Source organism: Lepidochelys olivacea, assembly GCF_965140295.1.
Source record: "Lepidochelys olivacea isolate rLepOli2 genome assembly, chromosome: 3".
Lineage (NCBI taxonomy): Eukaryota > Metazoa > Chordata > Testudines > Cheloniidae > Lepidochelys > Lepidochelys olivacea.
The window spans coordinates 136728205-136746339 of NC_140413.1; the positions used below are offsets into that span (position 1 = coordinate 136728205).

Genomic DNA, 18135 nt, shown 5'->3' on the forward strand with positions numbered 1-18135 from the left:
GTAATATAGGCACAATTAGGTAACTGTATTTGATAAGTGAGAATATGATTGCCAAAGTCAGAAGCCTATTCCTGTTGAAAGGTGCTATTGGATTTTTAATGGGTGATTAAGACTTTTTTTTCTACAGTTCATGCAGAAGATTATCTTCCTGTCAACAATTGCCCTCAGCATGATATGTATGCATTGGTTTTATAATGATATGAGGAAAGGTGCCACCTTGTGAATCATTAACATGATTTTTGTAGTCCCTGAATTTCCCTTGAAGGTTTCCCAGCTAATCACTGTTCAGGCTCAACCTTGCCTAGTTATGAGATTTTTTTATAAGCTTACAGTGTTCTAGAGTCTTTCATGCTTTGTATGATACAAACTTTTGTTGCTGGACTGGCTCAGATAGGAAGTACTCCCCAGGTTTATGTGCCTAAAGTCTCTCTTCAAACAACTCAAATACACTAGTGAATTTATTTCACTGTGGAAAGTAATGCAGGAGGCATTCTCTTCATATCTAAAATAAATTCAGTGGAACCTTATGGAAAGTAGCTTCCTTCTGAAGAGGTACTATCACTGATATGCAAAATACAGAAGCAGGATTGCTCACATGAATAGTCCCCAAACAGCATATCCTGCCAGCAAATCTTTGTGTTGGCTTTAAGGTAGGACTTTTAGTGTACAATACCTTCCAAGTTCATTGGTAGATTGGTTTCTCAAATAATATGTGTGGTTGTCAGAAGGCTCTAACTATTGGTTATGTTTTTTTCCTCATAAAGTACATTTGCCTGTTTTGAAACTCTGGTTTTGGTTATTGGGAATATTACTTTTATCAGCATATTTAAAGCCAGAACGAAGTTTTATTTTAAATGTGATACTGAAGAATTCTTATTTTTGTATTTTAATGATTTGGTTTTATATCTCCAAAAGATCTTGGCAATGCAAAATCTGGTGGTATTATGTAAATTGCAACAGTGCTGGTATTGGTCAGATTATCCATGTCATTTGGGTGATGGAGGGGGAAGGGAAAGAGTTTACCAAAGCACTTTATAAAGTGGCTGATAATTCAATGAGTATGGGTGCAGAATGCTACCATGAAAGATGGCCCTCAAGTAAGTTTGTCAAAAAGGAGTAGGTCTTTGTTATACTGTTTATTTCAACATTTAAGGCTGCTGATTGCTTTTCAAAATAACAAAATAATAATAATTAAAGCATTAATAAAAAGTCTAACTCTTCTCCAACCACTGAATCCCTCATGCATTTAAGAATTATCTTTAAGCACCTATGTCTTAAATTGAGTTTGCTTTGCTCAAATCCTTTCGGGTGAAGCTTACCCCAGTCCAGAGAGACAGTGTAAAAGCCCAAGAGGGACTTAAGTGGTGCATATGTCTGTTGTGATTGGATCCAGCCATTTGCTCCCATCTGCATCTAATACCCACTGGGTCTGGGAAATGACTGATCACTGTTCCTAGCTCTAGGGGTGTCTCATGCACGCTCTCAAGTACTTCAGCAGTAGGAGCCCACAGTCTGACTCTGGAACCATTGCCACAGCTCCCCAGAGCCCCAGTTGCTTAGATACATTCTTCAGAGTCCACTCATTGTGGGAGCTCTGGTTTCCTAGTTATGCTCTTCATGGACACTGTGGCAGTAAAGCAAGGAATTACAGGCTAAGCAAAGGAATTTCTTATACACACACTTCTCCCTTGAAAAGCACAATCGAGTTCCAGATGTATGGAAAACAATGAACTGCTGAATGCAATCCTCCTGAGTGTCCTTCCCAGCCTTCTTAGCCTGATTGTCTTCTGGTGGTGAAATAACTCAGGGCTTCTGGGCAGAGCATTGTTCGGTCAGTGGTTCTGCTGGTAGCAAATCCATTGTTCCACTAGGGTAGGCACATTCAGTGTTGATAGCTCTTGATTGCTCTGTCACAGCTTCCCCTGTATAGTCTTTCCATAATATGTTAAATTTCCACTTAAAAATAAATGCTCAAAGCGACATTAAAGCTTATATTCAACGTGGAGGTTGAAATGTAACATGGCATTCACAGAACCAAAATGGAATTAATAAATTGACAAAGACATAGGCGATATTGTAAGTATTAACCACTGAGATTATCTTGGATACATACATTTTCCACTTCTTCCCTTTTCTGTTTCTGATCATTTTTCCACCCCTCACAGTTAGCCTTGTACAAGGTGAACAGGAAGGAGCATGGGTGGGTCAGAAATTGCCTGGCTTATACCTAGACTCTTTAATAGTATCTCAGTTATTCCCCATGTAATTACCTAATTTCCTTACTATCTTGATTAGGCCCTGTGCCAGATGCCCAGCACATCTTGATGTCTGGGGTGACCAACTGGCACTTTCTCTAGAGAAGCTAATAATGATGGACCCAGGCACCTTTGATTGCTGAATTGTACTTCCAAGGATCCCTGCTTCTACCTCCTCTGGAAGTAATAAACTAAGCATGGGATTCACATTATCATTAATGTTACTCTGGCGGCTCAACATACTTTTGTTTTTAACTTACCAACATTCAAGGTAATTCTTTTAAAACTTTAGAACAGAGGTTTTCAAACTGCAGGTGGTGTGGAATGTATTCTGGAGAAGTGGAGGGGTGAGAGAAGCCGCTCTGCCTGCAGAACTGCATGGCCACAGAGTGGCGGCTGCTGGCTGGGCACCCAGCTCTGAAACCAGTGCCACCACCAACAGCAGTGGAGAAGTAAGGGTGGCATGGTACGGTGTTGGCATTGAAGGTAGCTCCGCTGCCAGCAGCAGCAGCAGAGAGGTAAAGGTGGTAATGCCATCCATTGCTGCTGGCGGTGGCACTGCCTTCAGAGCTGGGTGCTCAGCCAGCAGCCACCACTCTTCACTCTGCCTTCAGGGCTAGGCAGCTCTATATGTACTTGTGTGGCAGGGGTCGGGGCAGAAATTATTACAAACACAAAGAAGTAAGGCACGATCAAATACATTTGAGAACCACCGCCTTCGAACATACAAAACTAGGAAATTGATTGAGTAGTACCGTGGATTGTACTGAAAAGGAATAGTTGTGCGGAATAATAAATAATTGGCATTTAGGATGCTCAGCAGTACTCTTCTGCTTAGCTATGCATATTCAACATGACCTTAATATTTCTAGAACTCCATTAAGTCAAAACAAAATTTCTGTTGGCCTGGGTGGCTTGATGAGAGATACAGTAAATATTTTAAGGCATTTTATTTTATAGCTCTGAAGTGCACATCCCTGGGAATCTGGGCACCACTTGAAAGATATTTATTTATTTTACCAAAGTGTCTCACTTCCCACTAGTTTAAAACAGTCAATTTGCTTATTTATTACAAAACTCTTGTTTTTTAAAATTTGATAGTGTGATTTATTTATTTTTTTTTTTGCCCGTTTCCACCTCCTTCATTTTGATCCAGTAGAAAATATACCAGTGACAAATTTTCTAGCATTAGAGAATCTCTTGCATCCCAAGCCAGAAACCAGGGTTGTATTTCTATAAATTAAAATGCTAATTTAAGGGCTGTTAATCCAGTTCTTTTTTTTAATTTGTTGATGTAATAGTTATATTTTTTTCTGTTCTAAATAAATTTTTTTCATTCTTTTAAAAATTATCTTTGTCAAACTGAGAATGTACCAGTATGATGTCACACAGGCAGTTAGGTAGATTGTAATCAAATCTTGACTTAACAGCTATAAATTGGGATCCAGGGAGGAGTGGCTGGGTCTAGACATTTGAGATTGATTTTTGACTGTTTCCCAAGAACACTTTCCATGCTGACAGTCACATTACTGATGTGAAGGCGAAGTAATATGATGACTATTACAGGTAATATTGCAAAGAAAAATGACCATAACCTTTTAGCCTGTTGTTCTTTCCCCCGCTTTCAATGTAGTGGGTTAAATAAAGTATTTATGGGAAGAAAAGAGGACTACTATGACACCTGTCTTGTACACTTCATGCAAATTAATTCCATACCTCTTAGATTTGCTCAAAATTCCATGTGCAATGCAGAACAAAAATGTGTATACCTTTATTGTTTTGGTTAAAGATTGCCAGGCAATGAGTTCTTTTGGTGAATAACTTGCAAACTGGGGGTGAGTCATAAGACAGAGAGGAAGAGCTGAGAAACAGGTGAGCTGAGGAAAAAATATAAAAGGGATATCAATATAACCGTTCTTTCTTTTCCCATTTTTCATGAGCTATTTTTCAAGAGTGTAGATAATTTAACAATCTAGCAGAGAATAGCACAGTTTTATTTAACTTCTCTGTTCTCTGCCAAAATAATTTGTCTTGCAAATTTCAGCTTTAACTAAAAAGGAAAAATGGATATAAACAAATTTTAAAAGAAGCAACATCAGGGGCACACGCACATCTGATATGAATTTAGTGCATAGGGGTTTTTTATTGCCTTGAGGCTTTTGAACATAGTAGACTCTTCTGTCACTACTTGCATAGTCTGCACAAATTTCTTTTCACCACCAATTCACAAGCCTCACCAGGAGCAAAAGCCATTAATCCTTTACAAAGGAAAGAAAGACATGCATTTGCTATGTAGCTTTTGGTGAATTGTTTAGAAACTTGAATGCTTTAAATGGATATGATTGATAGGCTTATCCTGACTGACTTACTGCGTCCTAGATAGAGCTGGCTGAAATTTTTCATGAAATACTGGTCTTTGATGAAAAATGGCCATTTTTCCAGATTTTCAGATTTTTTGATGAAAAATCTCCACTTTTTACCTTTCCCACTCATCTATCTATTCAGCTGCACAATGGAAAGAGGGGAAAATAAAAGAGGGGGCACAAGGGACAGAAAGGGGATGGGGAAACAATAACAGAAAACAAACTGAAAGTTGAAAAAATCAATTTAAGTTTTTTTGGCTTTGTATTTTAATTGGAGAATTCAAAAAAAATAATTAAAATTGTCAAGAAAACTTGTTTTAAATATGATTGAAACATACCTGTATTTAACCAGCCCTAGTCCTACGAAGAGCTCATCTCTTCTGGGCATGCTGGAGCCCGGGGATTCAGAGGTTGCGTGGGACTTCCTCTGTAATTGCTGCTTCCAGCGACTGTGGGTGGCTGTTGCACTGTCCTGGAACAGAGAGTAGAGAGACTCCCTCTTCTACTCCTTAATGCTTCCCATGCTGGTGCCCCTGCAGTGAAGAGGAAGAGTGACTAATATGGAGAGGGGACACAAGAGTTGGATTTGGGGGAGCATAGGGAGTAGATTGGGACAAGCATTTGGATGGGTGACAAATTGTGAGTTGGTGGGCAGGGGATGAAGGTCTGGGAGCTGGTGGGGTGGAATGGGGAAGACTGGCTTGGCAAAGAGACTGGGAACCAACGGATGGAGAGGCTGAGTTTAAATGAGGAACTGGGAGTATTGGGGAGTCTGGACCTTGCTGGGCAAGGAGAGCGGGACAAGGAGCCTGGCTGTGGAAGACTCAAGCAGGGGTGAAGACTAACATTTCATGCGGGGAGATGAGACTGGCTGGACAAAGAGACTGGGAATGGGATGAGGAGATGGAGTGACTGGAGGTACGATGGGCAGAAGAGGTCAGGCTTGGGGAGAGTAGGTGCAGAAAGGTCTGTGACCACGAGAGTATTCTCCTCTCCAGAACTGAAAGGAAGCCTAATTCTCACCATTCCTCTGTTATCAGCAAATAGTTGTGAAAGCCAAGGGCAAAGTGTGTGTACCCCACAAGCTTCTATTGCTATCAGTCACTCCATTAGCTCCCATGGCAGAGGGCTATGCTATAGAGCTAAAGGTTCCCACTCTGCTGATGATCAATCAGCACAATTCCATTAGCTTTAATGTTTTTCTCAGTTTGCTTTCAGCTTGCCTATTACACTAGCTACACAAATCTTTGTTAAAAGAACATTAAAGTTGCAAAGTAAAAAATACAAATGTTAGGAAATACCAGTTTTGGGGAAAAAAATAGTACGTGACCATATAATTAAAGACTGTATCATAACGCATATACACAAGAGGGCCAAATTACAGCTGTACAGGCAATCTTAATTCTAGAATTTCCTAACATTTGGTTGTCTGACATTGCAACATTAACAGTCTTAACTTTTTCTATTAACGCTTATTTGGTGTAATATGGATAACAACATCACCATTACATAACATAACTTAAAATGTATAAGGTATATTATATTAACCTTATAAAAGGCATAAGCCAACCAACAACTGTTTTTCTGCTGGGGGGAAAAACTTTTCTTGTAGTCAGGTTATTATATAATAGTCTAGTATTGGATTTCTTGCACTTTCTCTTCTGAAACATCTGATTCTAGCCACTGTCATTGACAACCACTGTATCAGGAACCATCATGGTCCAGAGGGTTCGTTAGCACTTGTAAGCTCCAACCTGCCACCCAGTGACCTGCTAGTTGTTGTCAGAATAGGAACTGAACTCCACAGAGGACCCCAGTCCTGGAATCCGAGTGGCAGAATGCTGGGGGTCCTGATTGGTTGGCAGCTTATATAAAAACCCAGCACAGGACAGGAATATGTACATGCAGCTAGGTTGTTCCTGCTTTGTACTGCTTCCCCTGAGATACCTGCTCCTACTGGCTGCTGCTGATCTCCTGGTAACTTGACCCTCACTGACACCTGACCTTGATTTGCCCTCTGGCCTGTCTCGGACTGTGATTTCCTGGAAACCTGACCAGCGGCTTTGGAACAATTTGTATAGTGGGGGTTTGAAAGTCACTGAACAAAACTGTAACCTTTGTATATGGTTGAAATCTCTTCAAGCCAGAGGTGTGGCAGCACCCCTGAACCTAACCCTGTCTGACTCCTGACGCCAGCTCCGGCCAGTAGGTCAGACCATTCATGTCCTGGTTGTGACACACTGGTCTGATAAAATATGGCAATTCCTGTGTTCTTCAGTGTGTTCTTCATTATTTTTTCACAATGAGTATGGACATAATGGCATTTACAGTAATATAATGCAGCACTCTGAGAGTTGACCATTAGTAGTGGGATCAGCAATAACTTTTAGGTATTGAGTCTCTGGGAGGGAGGGGCTTAAGACTTCTGGGTTGGAGCAGAAGGGTAATGGAACTGAACAACATTCAGTGTACTGGTTTCAGAGTAGCAGCCGTGTTAGTGTGTATTCGCAAAAAGAAAAGGAGTACTTAGTCTCTAAGGTGCCACAAGTACTCCTTTTCATTCAGGGTAATGTCATGATTTCAGTTTGCCCTGCTTACTTGTTCACAAATCTGTGGTTATATGGAACTGCACTTGTCATCAAGGTGCGCCACTTTTTTCACACAAATCTACATGTGGTTCTGGTATTTTTGTGCGTTAATCTTCAACATATTGAAGTCAGGAGCTTTAAGAACAGAAGAGGTTTAGAGTAATCACAGCAATAATAATAATAACAGTGACTTGATTGCATTTTTGAATGTTTGATTTGAGTCATATTTCATCCCTTGTTGTTGTGTCATTTGGTTGTTACACTGTTTCTCTCTGGGATACAAGGCAACTGGATCTTATTTGTCCCAATACTGGGGTGCCAGCCATTTCAGGGGGCTCCAACATAATGTATAGAATGCATACTACCGCTATTTGTGATGCCAGCAACACTGCTCTGTGAACTGGCAGCAGCATAATCAGCCACCTTTCACTTGCATCATTCATTGATTCTAAATGTCTTGTGAGAAGACTGATCAGAATTCTAACCTGCTGCTCCATCCTCTGCTGCTTCCTCTCCAGCAATAGTTTTTTTTATGCTTCTCCCATATGCCAATATATACTTGTCAGTTGACATATTAAAGCAGAAGTGCCACCAGGGGGCATTGGTGCCCGCCCTCGGTGCCCTGAATGTTGCACAACGCTGACCAGATGTATCAGAATCATAGAAATTGGAAAAGTTACCTCGTGCTGTGTTTTCAATGTCACAGGCACATTTTTGTTCTCTTCAGCCTTTTTCTGTGGTATTCCTGTGTCAAAACAGCATATTTCCATTGCTGAATGGCCCTCCTTAATGCTATAGTCATGGATCATCACTTCGTATAAGTTGTTACATTTGTTGCCTCAGTCACCTTCAAAGGATCAGCAGCAGCCGTGGAGGCAGACATATCCCTAGGCAACTGATTTGTCAGTTTCCCCCCTAGTTTTGTAATAAGAAACACACACATATCCCTGTCCCTCACTACTACTCTCTTTCCCTGAGACGCCAAGGGAAAATGTTCAGTCAATGTCAGGGCAAGCACTGCTCTCACCATAGGAACAGGGATCAGCTGTCACAACTGTTTACCGAGTAGTGACATGTCTCAGCAGGGGGTGATTACAACTGATATGAATGATTCTACAAGGACGCTTCCACCATTTTACGGGGTATTCTGACAGTATATGCCAATGTTTAGAAGTCTGATTCTCTTTAGTGAGGGAAGTGGAGTTGTCACTTTGGGACCTTGAGCCATGCAGGTCTCCTCATGCAGTGACGTCTAATACTGCCTTTGATGAGGAGCTTACAAAAGAGGGGACTCCTGGTGCAAGACAGCAGACACCTGTGTTAAAATCACCTCTTTGGCTCTGCCATTTAGCATCACCTTTTAAAAATAAATAGAAATAGCCTTGATTTCCCACAATCCAGTTGAGGAATTTCATCAGTTTCGTATGGAATTTTTTACTTAGATGGAATTCTTCATTGTGAAAAATTTCTACCGGAACTGAAGGGAGGTGGCTTATGCCTTCATGATTGTGGAATTGTGGGGGCTGGTTTGGCCGACAGTGGACACCCAGTACTCCTATGGGGTGCGTGGCAGTGAGGAAATACTAAGGTGTTAAGACCACCTCTGCCAAGCTTGAGTTGGTCCACTCCCTCCTCTGGCCTAGCCCAGATCTTCCCATCCCCCGTACCTGGGGCTTCTGCAGAGGGCACCAAAGACACTGATGGGAGCTGCTGGTGCTGAAGTTAGGATGTGGATTCTTTAACCTCTTGAATCCCATGCTAAGGATTGGATACAGTAATGGAGGGAAAACAGCACAATAAAGATAAGGGATTTAAAAAAGGCAGACTTTTAGCAAACTTGGGGAGTTGGTAGGTGAGATCCCATGGGAAACAAGTCTAAAGGGAAAACAGTTCAAGAGAGTTGTCTCTTTGAAAAACTGCTATTATTAAGGGCACAAGAGCAAACTATCCCACTGTGTAGGAAAGACAGGAAGTATGGTAAGAGACCACCCTGGATTAACCAGGAAATCTTCAATTATCTGAAACTCAAAAAAGGGTACCACAAAAAGTGGAAACTAGGTCAAATTGCAAAGGATAAATATAAAGAAATAACATAAGTATGTAGAAACAAAATAAGAAAGGCCAAGGCATAAAATGAGATTAAACTAGCTAGAGACATAAAGTGTAACAAGAAAACATTCTACAAATACTTTAGAAGCAAGAGGAAGGACAGGGTAGGCCCGTTACTCGGTGGAACAATAACAGAAAATGTGGAAATGGCAGAAGTGCTAAATAACTTTTTTGTTTGTTTCCACCAAGGAGTTTAGTAGCAATTGGGCTTCTACCATAGTGAATGCCAGTGGAAATGAGATAGGATCAGAGGCTAAAATAGGGAAAGAACAAGTTAAAAATTACTTAGACAAGTTAGATGTCTTAAAGCTCACGAAAGCTTATGCTCAAACAAATTTGTTAGTCTCTAAGGTACTGCAAGTACTCCTTTTCTTTCTAAAGTCTCCAGGGCCTGATGGAAATACATTCTAGAATACTCAAGGAGCTGGTCAAGGAGATATGAGCCATTAGCGATTATCTTAAAAAAGTCCTGGAAGGTGGGAGAAACTCCAGAAAATTGTAAGAGGGCAAATATAGTGCTAATCTATAAAAAGGGAAATAACTTGCGGAATTACAGACCAGTCAGCTTTTAACTTCAGTACCCAGAAAGGAAATGAAGCAAATAATGAAGCCATCAATTTGCAAACACCTAGCCCTGGTCTACAATACAAATTTAGGTCTAATGTAGCAGCGTTAGATCAATTTAACCCTGCACCCATCCACACGACGAAGCCATTTTTTTTTATTTAAAGGGTTCTGAAAAGTGATTTCTGTACTCCTCCCTGATGAGGGGATTAGCGCTGAAATTAACATCGCCAGGTCGAATTTGGGGTAGTGTGGACGCAATTCGATGGCATTGGCCTCAGGGAGTTATCCCAGAGTGCTCCATTGTGAGTGCTCTGGATAGCACTTTCAACTCAGATGCACTAGCCAGGTACACAGGAAAAACCCTGGGAAATGAAATTCAAAAGTTCCTGTTAGGCCAGCGTGGTGAGCTCATCAGCTTAGGTGACCATGCTTTCCCAGAATCGCCAAAAAGCTCCAGCATGGACCCAACGGGAGGTACTGGATCTGATCGCTGTATGGGGAGACGAATCCATGCTATCAGAACTCTGTTCCAAAAGACTAAATGCCAATATATTTGCCAAAATCTCCAAGGGCATGATGGACAGAGACTACAACAGGGACCCGCAGCAGTGCCACATGAAAATTAAGGAGCTCAGGCAAGCCTACCAAAAAACCAAAGAGGCAAATGGCCGCTCCGGGTCAGTGCCCCAAACATGCTGCTTCTATGATGAGCTGCATGCAGTTCTAGGGAGCGCCCCTACTACTACCCCACCGCTGTCCTTGGACATCTGCAAGGGGGGAGTCTCATGCAACAGGCATGAAGATTTTGGGGATGAGGAAGAAGATGATGGTGAGGATGAGGATAGCACACAGCAGGCAAACGGAGAAACCATTCTCCCCGACAGCCAGGAACTGTGTATCACCCTGGAGCCAATACTCTCCCAACCCTCCCAAGGCGGACTCCCGGACCATGAAGCTGGAGAAGGCACCTTTGGTGAGTGTACCTTTGTAAATATAATACATGGTTTAAAAGCAAGCGTGTTTAATGATTCATTTGCCCTGAAGATTTGGGATGCATTCGTGGCCAGCACAGCTCCTCCTGTTAAATGGCCAACCCCATGGGTGCTTGGTATGGGAAGGGAGGGCTCTGCTGTTTGAAACCATTCGCACATGTTATGAAGACTGAAGAAGCTGAAAGAGTGTGGCTTACCATGGCTGCCTGCAAGTTGAGTTCTGTTGCCCGGCCCTGCGTGTGTGATCTCTCACACCAAACCGGCAGGCCCTCAATATAAGAGGCAAAATGTGACCTTGTACCGAAAGCACATGTGCTATGTAATGTTAACAGCTTGGTTCACAGTGAAAGAATCTACCCATTGTTCTCTAAAACGTGTCTATTCAAATACTACTCTCCCTTCTTTTCCTCCCACAGCTACAAATGTTTCAGTGCTCCCCCTATCATCTCCGTCCCAGAGGCTAATAAAGAGGTGAAAAAAGATAAGAATATAAGAGGGCGAAAAAAGTGCACTCACGATGAAATGTTCTCTGAGCTCATGCAGTCCTCCTGCACTGAAAGAACTCAGCACAATGCATGAAGGCAAACAATGGCAGAGTCCAGGAAAGCAGAAAATGAATGCAAGAACAGGAGGGACGAGCAATATGAGAGGTGGTGGCAGCGCGATGAGAGGAGGCAGGAAGCAATGCTGAGGCTACTGGGGAATCAAACTGATATGCTCCGGCATCTGGTGGAGCTGCAGGAAAGGCAGCAGGAGCACAGACCATTGCTGCAGCCCCTGTGTAACCGCCCGCCCTCCTCCCCAAGTTCCATAGCCTCCTCACCCAGATGCCCAAGAACGCGGTGGGTGGGGGGGCTCTGGGCCCCCAACCACTCCACCCCAGAGGACTGCCCAAGCAACAGAAGGCTGGCATTCAATAAGTTTTGAAGTGCAGTGTGGCCTTGTCCTTCCTTCCTCCCCTCATCCACCACCCAACCCAGTGCTTCCCTCCTCCCCCACCCCTCCCAGGCTACCTTGGCAGTTATCCCTCTATTTGTGTGATGAATTAATAAAGAATGCATGATTTTGAAACAACAGTGACTTTATTGCCTCTGCAAGCGGTGATCGAAGGCGGGAGGGCGGTTGACTTACAGGGAAGTAGAGTGAACCAAGGGGGCAGGTTTTCATCAAGGAGAGAAACAAACAAAACTGTCACACCGTAGCCTGGCCAGTCATGAAACTGGTTTTCAAAGCTTCTCTGATGCGCAGTGCGCCCTGCTGTGCTCTTCTAATCACCCTGGTGTCTGGCTGCGCGTAATCAGTGGCCAGGCGATTTGCCTGAACCTTCCACCCCACCATAAATGTCTCCCCCTTACTCTCACAGATATTGTGGAGCACACAGCAAGCAGCAATAACAATGGGAATATTGGTTTTGCTGAGGTCTAACTGAGTCAGTAAACTGCGCCACCGTGCTTTTAAATGCCCAAATGCACAGTCTATCACCATTCTGCACTTGCTCAGCCTATAGTTGAACAGCTCCTTACTACTGTCCAGGGTGCCTGTGTATGGCTTCATGAGCCAGGGCATTAAGGGGTAGGCTGGGTTCCCAAGGATAACTGTAGGCATTTCAACATCCCCAACAGTTATTTTCTGGTCTGGGAAGTAAGTCCCTTCCAGCAGCTGTTGAAACAGACTAGAGTTCCTGAAGATGCGAGCATCATGAACCTTTCCCGGCCATCCCACGTTGATGTTGGTGAAACGTCCCTTGTGATTCACCAGTGCTTGCAGCACCATTGAAAAGTACCCTTTTTGGTTTACGTACTGGCTGCCCTGGTGGTCCGGTCCCAAGATAGGGATATGTATTCCAATGTATTCTATCGCCCCACCACAGTTAGGGAATCCCATTGCAGCAAAGCCATCCACTATGACCTGCACATTTCCCAGAGTCACTACCCTTGATAGCAGCAGCTCAGTGATTGTGCTGGCTACTTGGATCACAGCAGCCCACTCCAAATTGATTACCTACTGACCGGTAGCTGTCTGGCGTTGCAAGCTTCCAGAGGACTATCGCCACTCGCTTCTGAACTGTGAGGGCTGCTCTCATCTTGGTATTCTTGCGCTTCAGTGCAGGGGAAAGCAAGTCACAAAGTTCCATGAAGGTGCCCTTACGCATGCAAAAGTTTCGCAGCCACTTGGAATCATCCCAGACCTACAATACTATGCGGTCCCACCAGTCAGTGCTTGTTTCCCAGTCCCAGAATCAGCGTTCCAGGGCATGAGCCTGCCCCATTGCCACCAGGATGTCCACATTGCCAGGGCCTGTACTTTGAGAGAAGTCTGTGTCCATGTCCTCATCACTCTCATCACCGCGCTGCCGTCACCTGCTTTTGCAGGTTCTGGTTCTGCACATACTTCAGGATAATGCGCAAGGTGTTTACAATGCTCATAACGGCCATGGTGATCTGAGCAGGCTCCATGCTTGCTGTGGTATGGCGTCTGCAGGAGAGCAGAGTTGCAGCAGAAGCGGTGGCTGACGACAGATGCCACGAGAATAGATATTTATAGAGAATGACGAGAGGACCTGCGAGGTGAATTCAAGAGAGCAGGAGAGCAGAGTTGCAGAGGAAGCAGTGGAGGATGATGGTTAGCACTCCGCACATTTCCTGAGGAAGAACACACGTACCTGGGAGCCCATGGCAGACAACATGGAGAAATTCGCTATTGAGACAATAGCAGCAGAGCAGAGTTGCAGTGGAAGTAGTGTATGACAACAGTTAGCAGTCCTACTGCACCGTCTGCTGTCGGCAACACCCAGGACACAACAGCGGCGGTGTTGGCGAGCTGAGCGGACTGCACACTTGCCGTGGTATGGCATCTGCGCGGAAAAAAGGCATGAAACGATTGTCTGCTATTACTTTCATGGAGGGAGGGGCGACTGACGACATGTACCCAAAACCACCTGTAACAATTTTCTGCGGGTATTGGGAGCTTAACCCAGAATTCCAGTGGGCAGCGAAGACTGCGGGAACTGTGGGATAGCTACAGATAAGTCGATGCTAGCCATGGTAGTGAGGATGCACTCTGCCGACATAATGCGCTTAGTTTGGACATACGCAATTGACTGTATAAAATCAATTTCTAAAAATCGACTTCTATAAAATATCGACCTAATTTTGTAGTGTAGACATACCCCTAAAAGATAATAAGGTGATAAGTAGCAGTCAGCATGGATTTGTCAAGAACAAATTATGTCAAATCAACCTAGTAGCTTTCTTTGAGAGGACAATAAGCCTTGTAGATGGGGGAGAAGTGGTAGATGTGGTATATCTTGGCTTTAGTAAGGATTTTGATATTGTCTCGCATGACCTTCTCATAAACAAACTAGGGAAATACAACCTAGATGGAGCTACTATAAGGTGGGTGCAAAACTGGTTGGAAAACCATTCCCAGAGAATAGTTATTAGTGATTCATAGTCAAGTTGGAAGGGCACATGAAGGGCAGGGATCAGTTCTGGGTCCGGTTCTGTTCGATATCTTCATCAATGATTTAAATAATGGCATAGAGAGTACATGTATAAAGTTTGCGAACAAAACCAAGCTGGGTGGGGGTTGCAAGTGCTTTGGAGGATAGGATTAAAATTCAAAATGATCTGGACAAACTGGAGAACTGGTCTGAAGTAAATAGGATGAAATTCAATCAGGACAAATGCAAAGTACTCCACATAGGAAGGAATGATCAGTTGCACACATTCAAAATGGGAAATGATACCTAGGAAGGAATACTGCAGAAAGGGATCTGCGGGTCATAGTGGGACACAAGCTAAATATGACTGAACAGTGTAACACTTGGAAAAAAGCAAGCATCCTTCTGGGATGTATTAGCAGGAATGTTGTAAGCAAGACACAAGAAGCAATTCTCCTACTTTACTCCACTCAACTGGAGTATTGTGTCCAGTTCTGGGTGCCACATTTCAGAAAAGAGGTAGACAAATTGGAGAAAGTCCAGGGAAGATCAACAAAAGTGATTAAAGGTCTAGAAAATATGACCTGTGACAGAAGATTGAACAAATTGGGTTTGTTTAGTCTGGAGAAGAGAAGACAGGGGACATAACAGTTTTTAAGTACATAAAAGGTTACAAGGAGGAGGGAGGAAAAATTGTTCTTGGTAACTTCTGAGGATAGGACAAGAAGGAATGGGGTTAAATTGTAGCAAGGGTCGTTTAGGCTGGCATTAAGAAAAACTTGCTAACTGTCAGGGTGGTTAAGCACTGAAATAAATTGCCTTGGGAGGTTGTGGAATTTCCATCTTTGGAGATTTTTAAGAGCAGGTTAGACAAACACCTGTCAGGAATGGTCTAGATCAGTGGTTCTCAAACTAGGGGCGCCGCTTGTTCAGGGAAAGCCCCTAGTGGGCTGAGCCGGTTTGTTTACCTGTCGCGTCTGTGGGTTCGGCCGATTGCAGCTCCCACTGGCTGCGGTTCGCCATTCCAGGCCAATGGGGGCTGCAGAAAGCAGTGTGGGCTGAGGGACCTGCTGGCCACCTTTCCCCCGGCCCCCATTGGCCTGGAGCGGTGAAGTACGGCCAGTGGGAGCCACGATCGGCCAAACCTGCGGACACAGCAGGTAAACAAACCTGCCCAGCCCGCCAGGGGCTTTCCGTGAACAAGTGACACCTAGTTTGAGAACCACTGGTCTAGATAATACTTAGTCCTGCCATGAATACAGGGGACTGGACTAGTTGACCTCTCAAGGTCCCTGTCAAGGTTCCTCCCCCACTCTGAACTCTAGGGTACAGATGTGGGGACCTGCATGAAAAACCTCCTCAGCTTATCTTTACCAGCTTAGGTCAAAACTTCCCCAAGGTACAAAATATTACACCCGTTATCCTTGGACTGGCCGCTACCACCACCAAACTAATACTGGTTACTGGGGAAGAGCTGTTTGGACGCGTCCTTCCCCCCAAAATACTTCCCAAAACCTTGCACCCCACTTCCTGGACAAGGTTTGGTAAAAAGCCTCACCAATTTGCCTAGGTGACTACAGACCCAGACCCTTGGATCTCAAGAACAATGAACAATCCTCCCAACACTTGCACCCCCCCTTTCCTGGGAAATGTTGGATAAAAAGCCTCACCAATTTGCATAGGTGACCACAGACCCAAACCCTTGGATCTGAGAACAATGAAAAAGCATTCAGTGTTTTACAAGAAGACTTTTAATAAAAAATAGAAGTAAATAGAAATAAAGAAATCCCCCCTGTAAAATCAGGATGGTAGATATCTTACAGGGTAATTAGATTCAAAAACAGAGAACCCCTCTAGGCAAAACCTTAAGTTACAAAAAAGATACACAGACAGAAATAGTTATTCTATTCAGTACAATTCTTTTCTCAGCCATTTAAAGAAAGCATAATCTAACACATACCTAGCTAGATTACTTACTAAAGTTCTAAGACTCCATTCCTGGTCTATCCCCGGCCAAGACGACTACAGACAGACACAGACCCTTTGTTTCTCTCCCTCCTCCCAGCTTTTGAAAGTATCTTGTCTCCTCATTGGTCATTTTGGTCAGGTGCCAGCGAGGTTACCTTTAGCTTCTTAACCCTTTACAGGTGAGAGGAGCTTTCCCCTGGCCAGGAGGGATTTCAAAGGGGTTTACCCTTCCCTTTATATTTATGACAGTCCCCTCGAGTCCTACAGTTCTGTGATTCTATGATTCACAGTGCCATTTTTGTTCAGGGATCCTTTGTGCTAGACACTTTACAGACATAGCAAAATACAGTCCCTAACAGCTCTAATCTAAATCTACTTGTATTGGTCACACTGCACCCTGAAAACAGCTGTCTCAAAATATTGAAAACAACTTTTTCAGGGGTTATTTCCAGTAATGGACAGTGGAGATATCCTCATGGAAAAAATAAGACTTTTTATATCATCATCACTCCATTTTAGGGTTAAAATATCATAAGAACCACTGACCTTGCTGGGAATGTGCATTTCTGATTTTGGGGTGTCAGGTTTGCCCCTACTTCGAATAATTTTAAAAATAATTCTTACCTATTTTCCAGGGCACCAATGCTGACTCTCTCTCTATCACGTGCATCCCTGCACAGAGCCCCACTTTGACGGTTCCTGCTCCCAACAAGTCAGTTCCTTCCCACTCTTACTTCTATTCTCTCGTTCTCCACAGAGATGTTGTCAATTCTGGCAGGAGATCTGAAGGTGCAGCATGGTGGGGGGAGCACAAATGCTAATATACACCTGTCTCCATCCACACCTGCCTGCTGCCCCCACAGCAGTGCTGATTTCACCTAGCCCCTATATGGCTGGGCTCCTGGCTCCTCGTGGCACTCCTCTTTAATGCAGCTGGGGATTTGAGGCAGCAACTGTATATGGAGCTAAGGTTGCACTGAGGTCTCTGTGCTGCTGCCTGGGCTTTCCCAGCGTTGATGCCTTAGTGCATGCACAGGCAGCTCCCCATAGCACTGATGCCTAGTAGAGGGCTGCTGCAGTTAAGGGCTGGGGAACGTCACTGGTGCTGGCAGTACTGGAAGAACATGGAAGAACATGGGTGCTTTCATATAAGAAAGAAAAGGTCCTTTACATGTAGATGTTGCAGCGCAAGATGGAAGTTGTTGGCATTATTTTGGGGCTACCTACTGGGTTGGTTCTTTCAGCTCCTTGCTTTCATGAACACTTGAGTCTGAGAGAGTTGAAAAGAAAATCAGTCGCTTAAAAACTGACAGAGCCACTTTCAAGATCCCTTATTGTCACAACCTAGAAATTGCGTAGAGTTTGAGTACCGATTTATTTGTTCTTTTGAAAGCTTTTTTGAATAGTCGACAATGCAATAATTTTATAATAGATTGTTTCACATTTTATGTAACATACTGGGATTATGATATTCAGAAACAGTTTAGGATTTTGGGTGCATAGACTTTTTTGCGGGGAGGTGGGTCCAATTTGAATCCCACTGAAAAAGGTCCCCATTCCCTTGTAATACCTAAAACACAATCATTGGATGTCATCAATGGACACCTGTCTCTCACAGGCATCCTACCTAGTAACACACCAGATTTGGCTCAGGACAGGACACCAGGAGACACACAATGCATTTGGTGGCTGTTTCGCTGTCCGAAAGACAGTATGAGAATTAACCTAACAACGTGAATCCCCTTAAAGGGACCTGAGTATATGATACTTATCAGGTTCCCTTTAATTTATCTCAAGTTGGGCACTATCCAACCATCATGTTTTTGTGATCCAAAATCACTAGTCACTTTT

At 43.6% G+C, this 18135-nt stretch overlaps 1 protein-coding gene across 1 annotated transcript in view; it reads left to right on the forward strand.

Annotated features, from left to right (window-relative positions):
* The window catches only part of RYR2 (ryanodine receptor 2), a 717900-nt gene that overhangs the window by 335714 nt on the left and 364051 nt on the right, over positions 1-18135 (forward strand). The gene's annotated exons all lie outside the window — the stretch shown is intronic.